Source organism: Adiantum capillus-veneris, chromosome 10 (genome assembly GCF_014529385.1).
Source record: "Adiantum capillus-veneris isolate H3 chromosome 10, ASM1452938v2, whole genome shotgun sequence".
Lineage (NCBI taxonomy): Eukaryota > Viridiplantae > Streptophyta > Polypodiopsida > Polypodiales > Pteridaceae > Adiantum > Adiantum capillus-veneris.
In genome coordinates this window covers 74,996,789-75,011,281 of record NC_140940.1, presented here as the reverse complement: position 1 = coordinate 75,011,281, position 14,493 = coordinate 74,996,789, and positions in this window count along the sequence as shown.

Here is a 14,493-nt window from a genome sequence, read left to right as displayed (position 1 = left end):
AGGAGGCAGCGAGGAAATGGTATTACCATTACCTTGCATGCCAGCTGAGATCATATAACAAATTACTTAAGGCCTTCAGGGTGGAATATTCCGACAATCGAGGGGACGAGGATATTCTCTGTGAATTGGATCAGATCAAACAGAGGAAATTGTCAGTCCGTAGCTATGTAGAAAAGATAAAAGAACTGACCAGGCAGTTGCAAGATCCTCCATCTGAGAAGAGATTGAGGGCATGGTTTCTGAATGGGTTCAGAAGCAAGAAGCTTAGGGAACAAGAAGTACCAGCCTGTACAAAAAAATTCAATGATCTAGTCCAAAGAGCATTAAAGCTGGAACAGCAAGGTAAGAAAGATAAGAGACACAAGAAGCGAAGGACCAGTAGCAGTGATAGCCATTTTTCGGCTCTCCATAATTGCCATACTAAGTTACTCCACCCTACCAAATTCACCCAAACGCTATGGCTATCCCTACCATTTCACTGTACATAGGCGTGTGTGAGTTAGGGGGCTTTTCCCATATCTTCTTAAAAACCCTCAGCTAGCTAGTCACTGGGCTAGTTGAGCCAAAAAAATAAAAAAAAATAAAAGTATATTATGGCCTCTTGTGTGTAAATATTTCATTGTATATATGGCCTAAATATAGGGATTTTTTATAATTCTTTTGGTATTTTATTTAAATATTTCTACTTAGGTGTGTGTTTTATTAAACCTATGTACACCTTCTTTCATCCTCTTACACCATAATTATATTTTTTGCCAATATGTACATACTCTAACCTCATATTTTTCCTTTATACAAATCACTCCCACATTTTCACCCTCACCCTCGTGAAAACAAAAAATTGATTTCTACTCATTGGTTACGTTTATTATATTATTTACTTGCATACCTTTTCCTCTTTCACCCAAAATAATTCAAGGAGGGACCATATCATATGATTCCAATATCTTTCCATATATGATTCCAATATCTTTCCATATCCATAACTCCTCCATATTTTTATTATTATTTTTACTCATTATTCTAACACCATGTGCTCATTGAGCTAAAGTCCATGAATAGTCCATACACTAGTCCCACCATGTATATATTTCTTTATTCACCAATAATCCTCCTCCATGCATGGGTCAAGGGCAACTTGGATGCTTTGTATTATAATATGAAAAAGGAGGGGCTCACTCTTGGATGCATTGTACAAATTCAACAAAAGAGGGGGCCACTAAAAGACTTTTGCAGGCATAAAAACCAGGCTTTTTGGTGAGAATTTTGGCACATATCTCCACTCCGAATTTGGAGCCGTGATCAAAAGAGAAAATGTAGCCCACGCTTTGAATAATCACCTCAAATTTTTTCATGATTTTTGTAGCTACCGACGGTGAGCTATGATTTTTTGAGTGGACCCCAGTCTGCCCACTTTTCTCACAAGTAGCGCTTAGTCTTCTCTCACCCTTCCACACACCTACTCACTCTTACACATCCCTCCCTCTCCTTCCCTCACTCAAACCTGAAATTTCCATGGCTTCTCCCACCCTCTTCACCATTACCCTTCTCTCTCATCCCTATAGTTCTTTTATGAACCTCTACATACATACACCCTCTCCATGTCTCTCTCTATAGCTTCTATGTTACAATTTCATTTACCTCTCCTAAAAATATCTAAAATTCAGCATCTTAACCATGATAACTTCTGCAAATTGATGATTTTTCATCAACAAATCCTCTTTTCATCGTGGTGGTCAACTGTGGCGGCGGCGTAAAGAAGCGAAGAAGACCAACGGTCATTTTTTCCACAATCTACACAAGGGTGAGTTCAAGCTTCTTCAAAGCTTCACCATCTCAATGATTCTCTTTTAATTCACCCCTCTTCCTTCATCAAATCAACTCACTCTACCCATTGTAAATGTAACATTAACTTTCTAGTGATTACTAACGACTAACATACTAACACAAAATAGCATTGACCTAACCATAAAAGACACCTCTCCTCAAGACATGTGTATAGTAACACACACACACACACACTCTCTCTCTCTCTCTCTCTTTCTCTCTCTTTACTTACTTTCACCTTATCTACCATCAATAATGCTCTCTTTTGAGCCCACACCCATGACTCAAGCAGACAAAGAAGGCCCACAATGTTTTGATATTCAAAAAAATCATAGTCCTGATTTGCTAGCTTGTAAATTAGGATTTCCAATAATCTTTATGAGGGGTATCCAACCTATAAATAGACCCCTCTCCTTCTTGTAAAACAACCTCCAACATCTGACATAGCACCCCAACACTCTATGCGTGAGGAGAGACTTAGGTGTAGCAACCACTTGTGAGCTTCACTCTTGGTGTGAGAGAAGCCTTCAAGCTACACATTGCAAGTGAGAGAGCGTGAGTTCCTCAAATCTCAAAACCACTATTGTATATGCTCCTTCATCATCAATAAATTGAGGTTTGGTGCATCAAAGGCTTGATTCGACGTTCAAATCTTCGTCCTTCCATTTGTGCAATACAGTTTGGTGAATTCAAGGTGACTTGTGTATTTTGAGTTTTTATCGGTTGATCTTGATTTTAGAAAGTGTTATAGTGTGTTTTTCATTGCCAGTTTTGTGTCCATTGTAAGAGGGTATTGTGGTGAGAGGTCTCCCACACCCTAAGACAGTGTGTGTGTGTGTGTTTTGGCAATGATTAGCAATCACTAAGCATTGAGTGAGTTTTGTACAAGTTCTACGATAGCATCATAACGAACCATCTCCATTTGCAAGTCACAAATAAGGTATTACGCAAGATCCTTTCCTCTCTCTCTTCCCTTTTCTCTAGCTCTCTCTGGTCCATTTCATGTGTGTCTTGGTGTGAGGTTGCTTGTGTGTGTTGTGTGGTGCATCTTCTTGGTTGTGCCAAAATCTCTCTTGCGTCCTAGTTCGCATACCATAACTAGGTGGTGCCCCTATCTTGTTTGGGTTTGGCTGTGGATTTGTTGTTGTGTTGTGCTTGTGGTTGCCCCAACCCCAATTGAGCAGCACGGGAGCCTTGAGGGGTGTTTAGAGGTCGCCTCTCTTGTTGCCTGCCCCGGACCGCCTCAATTTTGGTGCCCCCACGGAGGAGCAATTGTGTGCTTAGTGTTGTTGTATTGCATGAATGCTTGAATTTCAGCATAATCAAGTAGATTTTATGAATCATGAAAACAGACCGAGTTTAATTTCAAGGAAACAAAAATTGATCTAGAATATGGTTCGGATTATGCATAACATAAGAAAGGAAAAAAACATTTTCACATAAAAGTCTAGAATTCATATTGAAAGACCTTTCAAATCTTTGTATAGTTAGTTGATGATTGTTTGGAACTAATGTTTGTGTGGTTCTAGCATTGAGACACTATGACACGCTATACCTTTGATGATATCCCAATCTTCTTCGGAAATCCAGAAGAAGATGTTGATGATTTTCTTGCTGATTTTAGAATGGTTTGTCATATCCTTGGTAAAAGGGATGACATTGAAAAAGGGTATTTTCTATTGCTATGCCTTAGAGGCAACGCTGAGCAATAGTTTTGGAGTATGTCTTCTCAGATTGAAGATGGATATACCCAAATTTCCAAAGCTTTGAAGGCCAGATTCTCTAAAGTTCCAACAACGGAGAAAGCATGGGCTTCACTACGGAGACTTCAACAACATGGTGAAGACTACTATGCTTATGAGGATATTTTTTCTCGTCAATGGGAAGGATGTGGATTTAGTTCTACATTTCCAGATTATGTAAAAATGGATCAATTTATTTCGGGTTTGTCTCCTTTCCTAAAGACTAAGGTTACTTGTAGTGGACCCTCTACCTTTGAAGAAGCGGTCACTATTGCCCGAAGGAAGTTTCACAAGTACTTCTACATCAAAAATGGTTTCCATTATGCTGAAAGAACCAACCCTGATGAAAATGTTTCTATCAAGGAGTCATCTCCTTTGCCATACTTGTCTCCTTCTACTCCGACAAATGTTGAAGAAGTTACTTACATGCCAACTGATTATTCAAGTGCTAAAGTGTGTGGCCAAGATTCAAATGTGGAATCTCTTTCTTCTACCTTTATCACAAGCATGCAAAAATCGACACAAGATATCTCAAATGGCATTGATGATTCAATAATGGATACATCCAACCTTTTGGTGGAGGATCAATTTCTAGTCCGAGCAGACGAAGCTTTTGTGCAACATGACTCTATGGAGAATGAAGACCTTGAAGGTAACCTTGATCTTATGGAATGTTCTGAGAGTGTATCTTGCCTAAAAGAAGAGAGTGAAGAAGAAGATGAAATCATAGGTGGAGAGATCATAGACCACATTGATCACAAAGAGATGATTGTGTACATGGAATGCCAACTCCAAAACAAAGTAGAAGAGTGTGAGTTGAATCCAGGTGAGGATAATCTTGAAGAAGTGTTTGAGGATGTTGAAAAGCATTGGTATGACCCATGTATGTTAAGCATAGAGGAACCTATCATGAAAGAATCCAAATGTTTCACAAAATCAAACAGTATTCCATCAACCTTTGAGGTGGTACAATGTGAGGAGTTACAACCTTGCCAAAGGGGGGGCTTAGAAGGGGATGAAGAACATGGGAGAGTAGTAAAAAATAAAATCATAAAAGGAAACTGTCAGAAGGGTATCATTCTCTCCAATGGTGTTTTAGTGGGTGGCTCTTCATTCATGGGACAATCTCTTAGCAAGAAAATCCAAACTTTGGAAGCCCCAATCATCTTCATATTGGATTTCACCTCTTCAAGGTCAACTTCTCCTCTCTTCACATATACCTTTCATCGAGGGCACCATACCTTCTTAAGTGGAGGAGGACATGAATACTTGGTGATGAACGGATGTTTCCGAACCTTCTTCATTTGGTTCTTTGGTGTATGGAGGTTGCACATCGTGATGCTTCTGGTCTTCATCATAGATGAAAAACTTGTTGATTGCTACATGTGGATATTTCATCAATCAGTACCAAAATCTATTCTCTTCCAATGTGTTGAAAGCAATAGAAACCTTCGTCTATTATCTACTTATGTGGTAAACTATTTGCAATACCTTCCAATAGCAGCTGGAAGCATGGATCAAGCTTTCCTAAATCATGAAGGCCATATAATTTTTGACTTGGTGAGCCTACCCAGGTTGAATGAATTTTATGAGCTACAGTTCAGGAATTCGCTCATACAAGCTCTTGAAGATTGTAGCAGATACATCAACCTTATACAGGAGGAAGAGCAACCAATCTTTTATATCACATTCATAGTGATAGATGCAATGACGGAAAACAGTAAAATCTACAAGTTTCTTCAACCAAAATCAGTAAGTGATTCCATACCATACATCTCGCTTTGGGAAAGATATTTCAAGATCTTTGATCCTGGGGGGTGCTTATGGAAACTTTCTCGATGGAGGAGGTTTACTCCGTCACTTCATTTCATCATGCTATTGGCTCGAGAACCTTTCATATAACAAAAGGTTTTTTAATCATACAACAAAGGTTCTTCAAAGATGAGAGCAAACAAAGACAGACGTTACACAATCTACATGTTGTATGATCGGATAAATGGTACATGAATGTACCATTATCTAAGGGGGGGGCTAATGATAGCCGTTTTTCGGCTCTCCATAATTGCCATACTAAGTCACTCCACCCTACAAAATTCACCCAAACGCTATGGCTATCCCTACCATTTCACTGTACATAGGCGTGTGTGAGTTAGGGGGCTTTTCCCATATCTTCTTAAAAACCCTCAGCTAGCTAGTCACTGGGCTAGTTGAGCCAAAAAAATAAAAAAAAATAAAAGTATATTATGGCCTCTTGTGTGTAAATATTTCATTGTATATATGGCCTAAATATAGAGATTTTTTATAATTCTTTTGGTATTTTATTTAAATATTTCTACTTAGGTGTGTGTTTTATTAAACCTATGTACACCTTCTTTCATCCTCTTACACCATAATTATATTTTTTGCCAATATGTACATACTCTAACCTCATATTTTTCCTTTATACAAATCACTCCCACATTTTCACCCTCACCCTCGTGAAAACAAAAAATTGATTTCTACTCATTGGTTACGTTTATTATATTATTTACTTGCATACCTTTTCCTCTTTCACCCAAAATAATTCAAGGAGGGACCATATCATATGATTCCAATATCTTTCCATATATGATTCCAATATCTTTCCATATCCATAACTCCTCCATATTTTTATTATTATTTTTACTCATTATTCTAACACCATGTGCTCATTGAGCTAAAGTCCATGAATAGTCCATACACTAGTCCCACCATGTATATATTTCTTTATTCACCAATAATCCTCCTCCATGCATGGGTCAAGGGCAACTTGGATGCTTTGTATTATAATATGAAAAAGGAGGGGCTCACTCTTGGATGCATTGTACAAATTCAACAAAAGAGGGGGCCACTAAAAGACTTTTGCAGGCATAAAAACCAGGCTTTTTGGTGAGAATTTTGGCACCTATCTCCACTCCGAATTTGGCACCTATCTCCACTCCGAATTTGGAGCGGTGGTCAAAAGAGAAAATGTAGCCCACACTCTGAATAATCACCTCAAAGTTTTTCATGATTTTTGGAGCTACCAGCGGTGAGCTATGATTTTTTGAGTGGACCCCAGTCTGCCCACTTTTCTCACAAGTAGCCCTTAGTCTTGTCTCACCCTTCCACACACCTACTCACTCTTACACATCCCTCCCTCTCCTTCCCTCACTCAAACCTGCAATTTCCATGGCTTCTCCCACCCTCTTCACCATTACCCTTCTCTCTCATCCCTATAGTTCTTTTATGAACCTCTACATACATACACCCTCTCCATGTCTCTCTCTATTGCTTCTATGTTACAATTTCATTTACCTCTCCTAAAAATATCTAAAATTCATCATCTTAACCATGATAACTTCTGCAAATTGATGATTTTTCATCAACAAATCCTCTTTTCATCGTGGTGGTCAACTGTGGCGGCGGCGTAAAGAAGCGAAGAAGAAGAAGAAGACCAGCGGTCATTTTTTCCACAATCTACACAAGGGTGAGTTCAAGCTTCTTCAAAGCTTCACCATCTCAATGATTCTCTTTTAATTCACCCCTCTTCCTTCATCAAATCAACTCACTCTACCCATTGTAAATGTAACATTAACTTTCTAGTGATTACTAACGACTAACATACTAACACAAAATAGCATTGACCTAACCATAAAAGACACCTCTCCTCAAGACATGTGTATAGTAACAGTCTCTCTCTCTCTCTCTCTCTCTCTCTCTCTCTCCTTACTTACTTTCACCTTATCTACCATCAATAATGCTCTCTTTTGAGCCCACACCCATGACTCAAGCAGACAAAGAAGGCCCGCAATGTTTTGATATTCAAAAAAATCATAATCCTGATTTGTTAGCTTGTAAATTAGGATTTCCAATAATCTTTATGAGGGGTATCCAACCTATAAATAGACCCTTCTCCTTCTTGTAAAACAATCTCCAACATCTCACATAGCACCCCAACACTCTATGCGTGAGGAGAGACTTAGGTGTAGCAACCACTTGTGAGCTTCACTCTTGGTGTGAGAGAAGCCTTCAAGCTACACATTGTAAGTGAGAGAGCGTGAGTTCCACAAATCTCAAAACCACTATTGTATATGCTCCTTCATCATCAATAAATTGAGGTTTGGTGCATCAAAGGAGTGATTCGACGTTCAAATCTTCGTCCTTCCATTTGTGCAATACAGTTTGGTGAATTCAAGGTGACTTGTGTATTTTGAGTTTTTATCGGTTGATCTTCATTTTAGAAAGTGTTTTAGTGTGTTTTTCATTGCCATTTTTTTGTCCATTGTAAGAGGGTATTGTGGTGAGAGGTCTCCCACACCCTAAGACAGTGTGTGTGTGTTTTGGCAATGTTTAGCAATCACTAAGCATTGAGTGAGTTTTGTACAAGTTCTATGATAGCATCATAACGAACCATCTCCATTTGCAAGTCACAAATAAGGTATTACGCAAGATCCTTTCCTCTCTCTCTTCCCTTTGCTCTAGCTCTCTCTGGTCCATTTCATGTGTGTCTTTGTGTGAGGTTGCTTGTGTGTGTTGTGTGGTGCATCTTCTTGGTTGTGCCAAAATCTCTCTTGCGTCCTAGTTCGCATACCATAACTAGGTGGTGCCCCTATCTTGTTTGGGTTTGGCTGTGGGTTTGTTGTTGTGTTGTGCTTGTGGTTGCCCCAGCCCCAATTGAGCAGCACGGGAGCCTTGAGGGGTGTTTAGAGGTCGCCTCTCTTGTTGCCCGCCCCGGACCGCCTCAGCAGTAGCTCGGCTACTGAAGCTTCTGATTCCAGTGCAACGTCCAGCAGCTCCGAGAGCAGCTCCAATGAATGAAGAAAGGAGAAATCAAAGAAGGGATCATGGACCAAGAAGATTGAAGAAATGGCTAGGCAGATTGCAGAAATTAGCCACACAAGACAGCTGGTCCGAAAAATGGAGACTTGGTGTTCAAGATGTAAATCCAAGGACCACATCTCCACTGAATGTCCACAATGTACCTACTGCAAGGCCTTTGGTCACCTATGGAATAATTGTGGCATCATAATTCACCATTTTAAGAAAGGAAAGGATCTATCAGTGGTTGCCTACACTGTAGGTAGAACCAATCAAAGTAGCTCAAGAGGAAAGACTAGGTACCGGTGGTACTAGTCAAGGACATGGTAGATACCAACCAGGAATGGGCAGAGGAAGAGGAAGAGGCAACTTCCAGACCAGGAGTATGAATTGCTATACCTGTGGGAAGTATGTCATTTTGCAGCCCAATGTCCAGATGCACCAGTAATGACTACTACTGAGGCTAAGGCACTAGAGCCAGTCCCAGTCAGGGTGGTTACCAGGAGCAAGGGAGTAATCATTGAAAAAATTCCAGACATTTCAGAAGTACTAGTCAATCCTAACAGCAGCAAGTGGGCTCAACAAAGGGAATTTTGGAAGGCCAAAGGTAAAGAAAAGGTGGTAGACAAGTGGAAAGAGCAACGGGAACTAGCAGCTAAAATCATAGAAGATTTAGCTAAGCAGTTGCCAGAGCAGCCGAAAAGTTCCGAAGCTAGAGTCATTCAGAAGATACCAGCCCAATCGACTGCTAAAGATCATTCAGTACCGGCCATGACAGAGACCATGCTGGCTGTAGTACAGGGACTAGCTGATGAAATGGGAGTGGATGGAAAGAGTAGAAGTACTGCTAAAGAAGAATGGTAGTGTGAATTAAGACACCAGTTCTTCAAGCTCTGACAATCAGTCTGACCAAGAGCAAGAGGAAATTCATGTGAAAATTTGTGATAGAATCCAGAAGCTGACTCTAGAGCTGGAGGATATAAGAAATACCTTGCCTGAGGTGGCCAACTTTATCAGGCAACGGAGGAAGAGGCCAGAACAGTGGACCTGACGGCTCTCCGAGATGATGAAGTTACACTTATTCAGGTAGACTGCAAGGTCAAGAAGTAGTGGGAACCTCTCTCAAACGTTGTACTGGATGGAGGAGCAGGAGTCAACATAATGGGAGCCCATCTTCAACAAAGAATGGGTATCACTAACATGAAACCAGCACCATTCAAAGTAAGAATGGCAGATCATCGAGTCGTACAGGCGACGGGTATGATTGAAAACATGCAGATAAGAGTTGGGAGGGAGAAATTCAAAACCAATTTCCTAGTCTTGGATGTACAGGGAGCATATGGAATGCTACTAGGCCGCCCATGGTTAAGAATAGCACATGCTGTTCATGACTACGCAAACCAAACTTTGACCATAGAAGGGCAGAATCAAAATCCAGAACAACAACACCAGGACCTGGAAAAACGAACTGAGGCCAAAGGAGTTGTGTCAGAAATACAGAGCCAAGAAAATTGAGCAAATGCTAGCAGCTATGAACATATTTCCTTTGATAGAAATCGATTTGAATGCAGTTCTGTTGAACAAAGAGCAAGCTAACAAGAAGAAGAGACAATTACCTGATTAGTTTACTGAAGTCAATACAGGGGAAAGAACAGTTCAGCTAACTGAAAGAATGGAGGAACCAGCTGATACTGGTATAATGGAAGAACCAGTATGTTCTGAAGAGTACCCACTGGATCAGAATAATGATTCAGAAATGAATGGACCTTCTTGGGACTACGCTAAAGAATCGACCAAACGAAAAGGAGGTAGACCAAAATGGTTTCTTCCAGACAATCAGGAAGTAGAGGAGTGGAACCTGGGATCTGAGGAAAATCCTAGAATGATCAAAGTCAACAAGCACCTCAAACCGTCAATGAAGGAAAAGGCACAGAAAATGTTCCAGAACTATAACAATGTGTTTGCCTGGGAACATACAGATTTGAAGGGAGTAGATCTTGAAGTCCGTCAGCACTGAATACCACTGAAACCGGATGCTAGGCCAGTAAGATTGCAAAGATACCGGATGAACCCCAACTACGCAAAGAAGGTCAAGGAGGAGATTGCTAATCTTCTCAAGGCTGGGTTGATTACGGAAGTAGCAAGCAGTGATTGGTTATTTCCCATAGTCTTCGTTCCAAAGAAGAATGGGAAATTAAGAGTTTGTGTCGACTATAGGAAACTAAATGCCCAGACTATTAAGGATCCATTTCCCTTACCTTTTACTGATATGTTGCTTGATGAGATCGCAGGATATGAGATGTATAGCTTCATGGATGGTTATAGTGGCTATAACCAGTTACAGATTGCTCGTGAAGATAGGGCCAAGACCACTTTCATCACTGAGTGGGGAGCATTCATGTATTTGTTGATGCCTTTTGGCCTGTGCAATGCACCAACTACTTTTCAACGGTGTATGATGGAGATGTTTAATGAATTTATTCATCGGTTCCTCGCCATTTTCATGGATGACTTCACTGTCTATTCAGATGAGGAACAACACCTTCTATTCCTAGAGATGGTTTCTAAACGCTGTTAGGAGAAAAGGATTTGTTTGAATCCATTCAAATCTGTATTTCTGGTCTGGAAGGGACAGCTACTGGGACATGTGGTTTCCCGCAATGGAATAGAAATGGCCAATGACAAAATACAGTGTGTCCAGCAAGCTAAAGCACCCAAAATTGCTTCAGAGTTGAGTTCTTTCTTGGGTTATGTGAATTTCTATAGAAGATTTGTACACAAGTTTGCTTCTCAAGCAGTACCACTATATGAGCTTACAAAGAAGACCAGTAAGTTCAACTGGACTGCTGAGTGTGAGGAGAGTTTTCAGAATTTGAAAAAAGCCATTACCAGTAAACCAGTCCTTAGGCAGCCGAATTGGGATATTATTTTTCATGTACATGTAGATGCTTCAGGATTGGAAATGGGGGCAATATGAGCTCAGCCAGATGGCAGAGCAGACTATCCGGTCTATTTTGCTAGTCGCAGATTCAGTCAGGCTGAACAAGGCTGTAGGACTACTGAAAGAGAAGCTCTCCTGAATGGTTTTTAGCGCTACGAAGTTCAGGCGTTACCTATTGGGGAAGTTATTCCATTTTTATGTGGATCATCAAGCTCTTTTGTTTCTGATTAACAAAGCTATTATTCAAGGCAGGCTGATAAGATGGATGATGTTCCTTATGGAATTTGAATTCAGAATTTTCCATAAGCCTGGCCGAAACCACTGTGGAGCTGACTTTCTTTCCAAAAGTACGGAGGGATATTCAGAATCACCTCTGAAAGATGAGCCAGTGGATGCTGATTTATTTCAGTTAGAAGTAGAAGAATCAGTGGATCCTGAATGGTATGATATTTATCAATTCCTTTCCCAAGGTGCCTTTCCAGAGGATTGGAAACAGAATCAGAAGAAAACTTTGATCATAAAAAGCCTGAAATTTACCATCATCGGAGGAGTACTTTATCGACTAGGTGTGGATGGTATACTTTGACGATGTGTCCCTATGGAAGGAAGAATGCAAGTGATTTCATAAGCGCATAATGGTGAGTCTAGTGGACACTTTTCGAACGAAGTGACCTACAAGAAGATTCTGCAAGCAAGTCTGTGGTGGCAAACACTGATTACTGATGTCAGAAGTTTTTGTAAAACTTGTGACATGTGCCAAAGAATGGGCCGACCAACAGCTGCAGACATGACTCCCTTAATGCCAATACAACCATTGGGAGTATTCATGAAATGGGGATTGATTTTATGGGACCTTTTAAGAAGGTGACTCCCAGGAAGAACAAGTACATTGTGATGGCTACTTGTTATGTTACCAAGTGGGTTGAAGCTAAGGCTCTTCCTGACAACACAGCCAAGTCAACTGCAAGGTTTTGGTTTGAGAATATTGTCTGCCGATATGGATGTCCAGTAGAAATTGCGACCGATCAAGGAACACATTTTATCAATGATACTATGGAAATCCTATTGGATATGCTTTCAGTCAAGCATCGGAAATCTACTCCTTACTATCCTAGATGCAATGGATAGGCTGAAAGTAGCAACAAGACAATAAAGACTATTCTCACTAAGGTGGTGCAAAAGAAACCAGACCAGTGGGATTTGAAGCTTCAGACTGCTCTATGGGCTTATAGGACAACTTATAAGGTAACTACTGGAATGACACCATTCAGAATGGTGTATGGTACTGAAGTTGTGGTTCCTATGGAGTTTGTAATCCCCAGTCTGAGAATGGTTGTGAAGTATGGATTAGACTTCAACCATAATCTTAAGAAAATGCTGGATGAACTGATGCAGTTAGATGAACTCAGGCAAAGGGCTATATTGGAACAAGAAATTGTTCAACAACAAAGGAAGCACTGGCATTGAAGCGGTCCGGGGCGGGCAACAAGAAGAGCAACCTCTAGACACCCTTCAAGGCTCCCGTGCTGCTCAATGGGGCTGGGGCACCACACAACACAAACCAAAACAACAAACCCCCAGCCAAATCCCAACTACACAAGGGGCACCACCTAGTTGAAGAGCGAACTAGGACGCAAAAGAGGAGAATCGTTAGAGCAACCCACAACAAGCAAGGAATTTACACTAACCCTAACACCAATGGAACACTCTCACACACTAAAACACGGGAGAGAGAGAGAGAGAGGGAGAGAGAGAGAGAGAGAGAGAGAGAGAGAGAGAGAGAGAGAGAGAGAGAGAGAGAGAGAGAGAGAGATGGTGCTCGGGCTGCTTTGAAGTGTATCGTTAATGATCAAGCAAACATAAATATATATATGTAAGAAAGACAGAGAAGGGGGAAGGGGGTGCTTGTTGCTCTAATGCCTTCTTACAAATCTGTCGTGACCAATCAAAGTGAGATTAGTATTTGTTCAACATAGCCTGAGTAAATTACACCACAACACATCACAAGAAAAAAGCCACCCCAATCACTGTCTTAAGGCCAGGGGAGTCCTCTCCACCCTGTCGCCCTCTTACAGCATGTGGGATTTATGGCTAAATTGATAACAATACCCGGAGACAAGCTATCAAGAACTTAAATAAAACACCAAGACACTTACACATCATTATTGTCCATGACTTCACGTTGGAAGGGAGACAAGGTATCCATGCTTAGTCCAAATTCACCCTCCTTGATTCAACAAATGTTGGGCTTACACTAGTAGGAGAAATGATAGATTTCCTACTCTCAATTTAATGATCACTCTCTCTTACAATGGCATAGAGCTCCCTTGCTAATCACCCCTAATACAACAAATACATATGCCTAATGCCAATGAGATTCCACTCAAGATCTCCTTCTCAAGAGGTTGAGTTTGGCTTCTCAAGCTATAGCATAGTGCTCTTTTTTCTCCCCCTTTTTTGTGCTAGCTACACCCTCCTTTTATAGCAATTTTGAAGGCTAGGGCTACTCCTCTAACCACGGTTGCGTTAGATTTTTAGCAATTTATCTAATTTCTTTTGCTTGGAATTATCAAGAAGTTGGTGGGGAAAGAGAGAGGAGAGAAATGGAGGTGATAGGACTTTTCATAGTGGGTTAGTGTTAGTAGAGTTAGTATTAATTTACAAATGGAATTGGATATTTACAATGGGAGTATCCATGTAGGATACAAATAAGGAAGAAAAACTCTTAAGAGGTAAGAAAAGGTGGATTTCTTACAAGGTTGATGCTCCAAGTGTCTTGAGTAGGGCCAATTTTGACGCTTGTTGAGGGTCCACTAGCTTTGACGGTACATTTTTTCTCCACTCTTGACCTTCCTTGAGAGACAAGGTAATTGAAGCTGAGTAATCAACCACCATGATGCTGTCTTTTAAGAGAAGAGGCTGAATTTTTGTGGTTTTTTTTATAGATATGGGTAATTTGGAGGAGGAAAAATGAGACTAGGTGGTCAATTTTGGAATGGAATTGTGTGTGGGAGGTATGAGTTCACCATGGTTTCTCTTATTCTTCAAGGTTGAGGAGAAGGTGAGTAGGGTGCAGAGAGGAGTGGTGAGAGAGGTGGGGATGATGAGTGGAGAAGTGTGTGTGAAAGAGGAAAATGATAAAGTGGAAGAGAGAGTGTGGCTGCA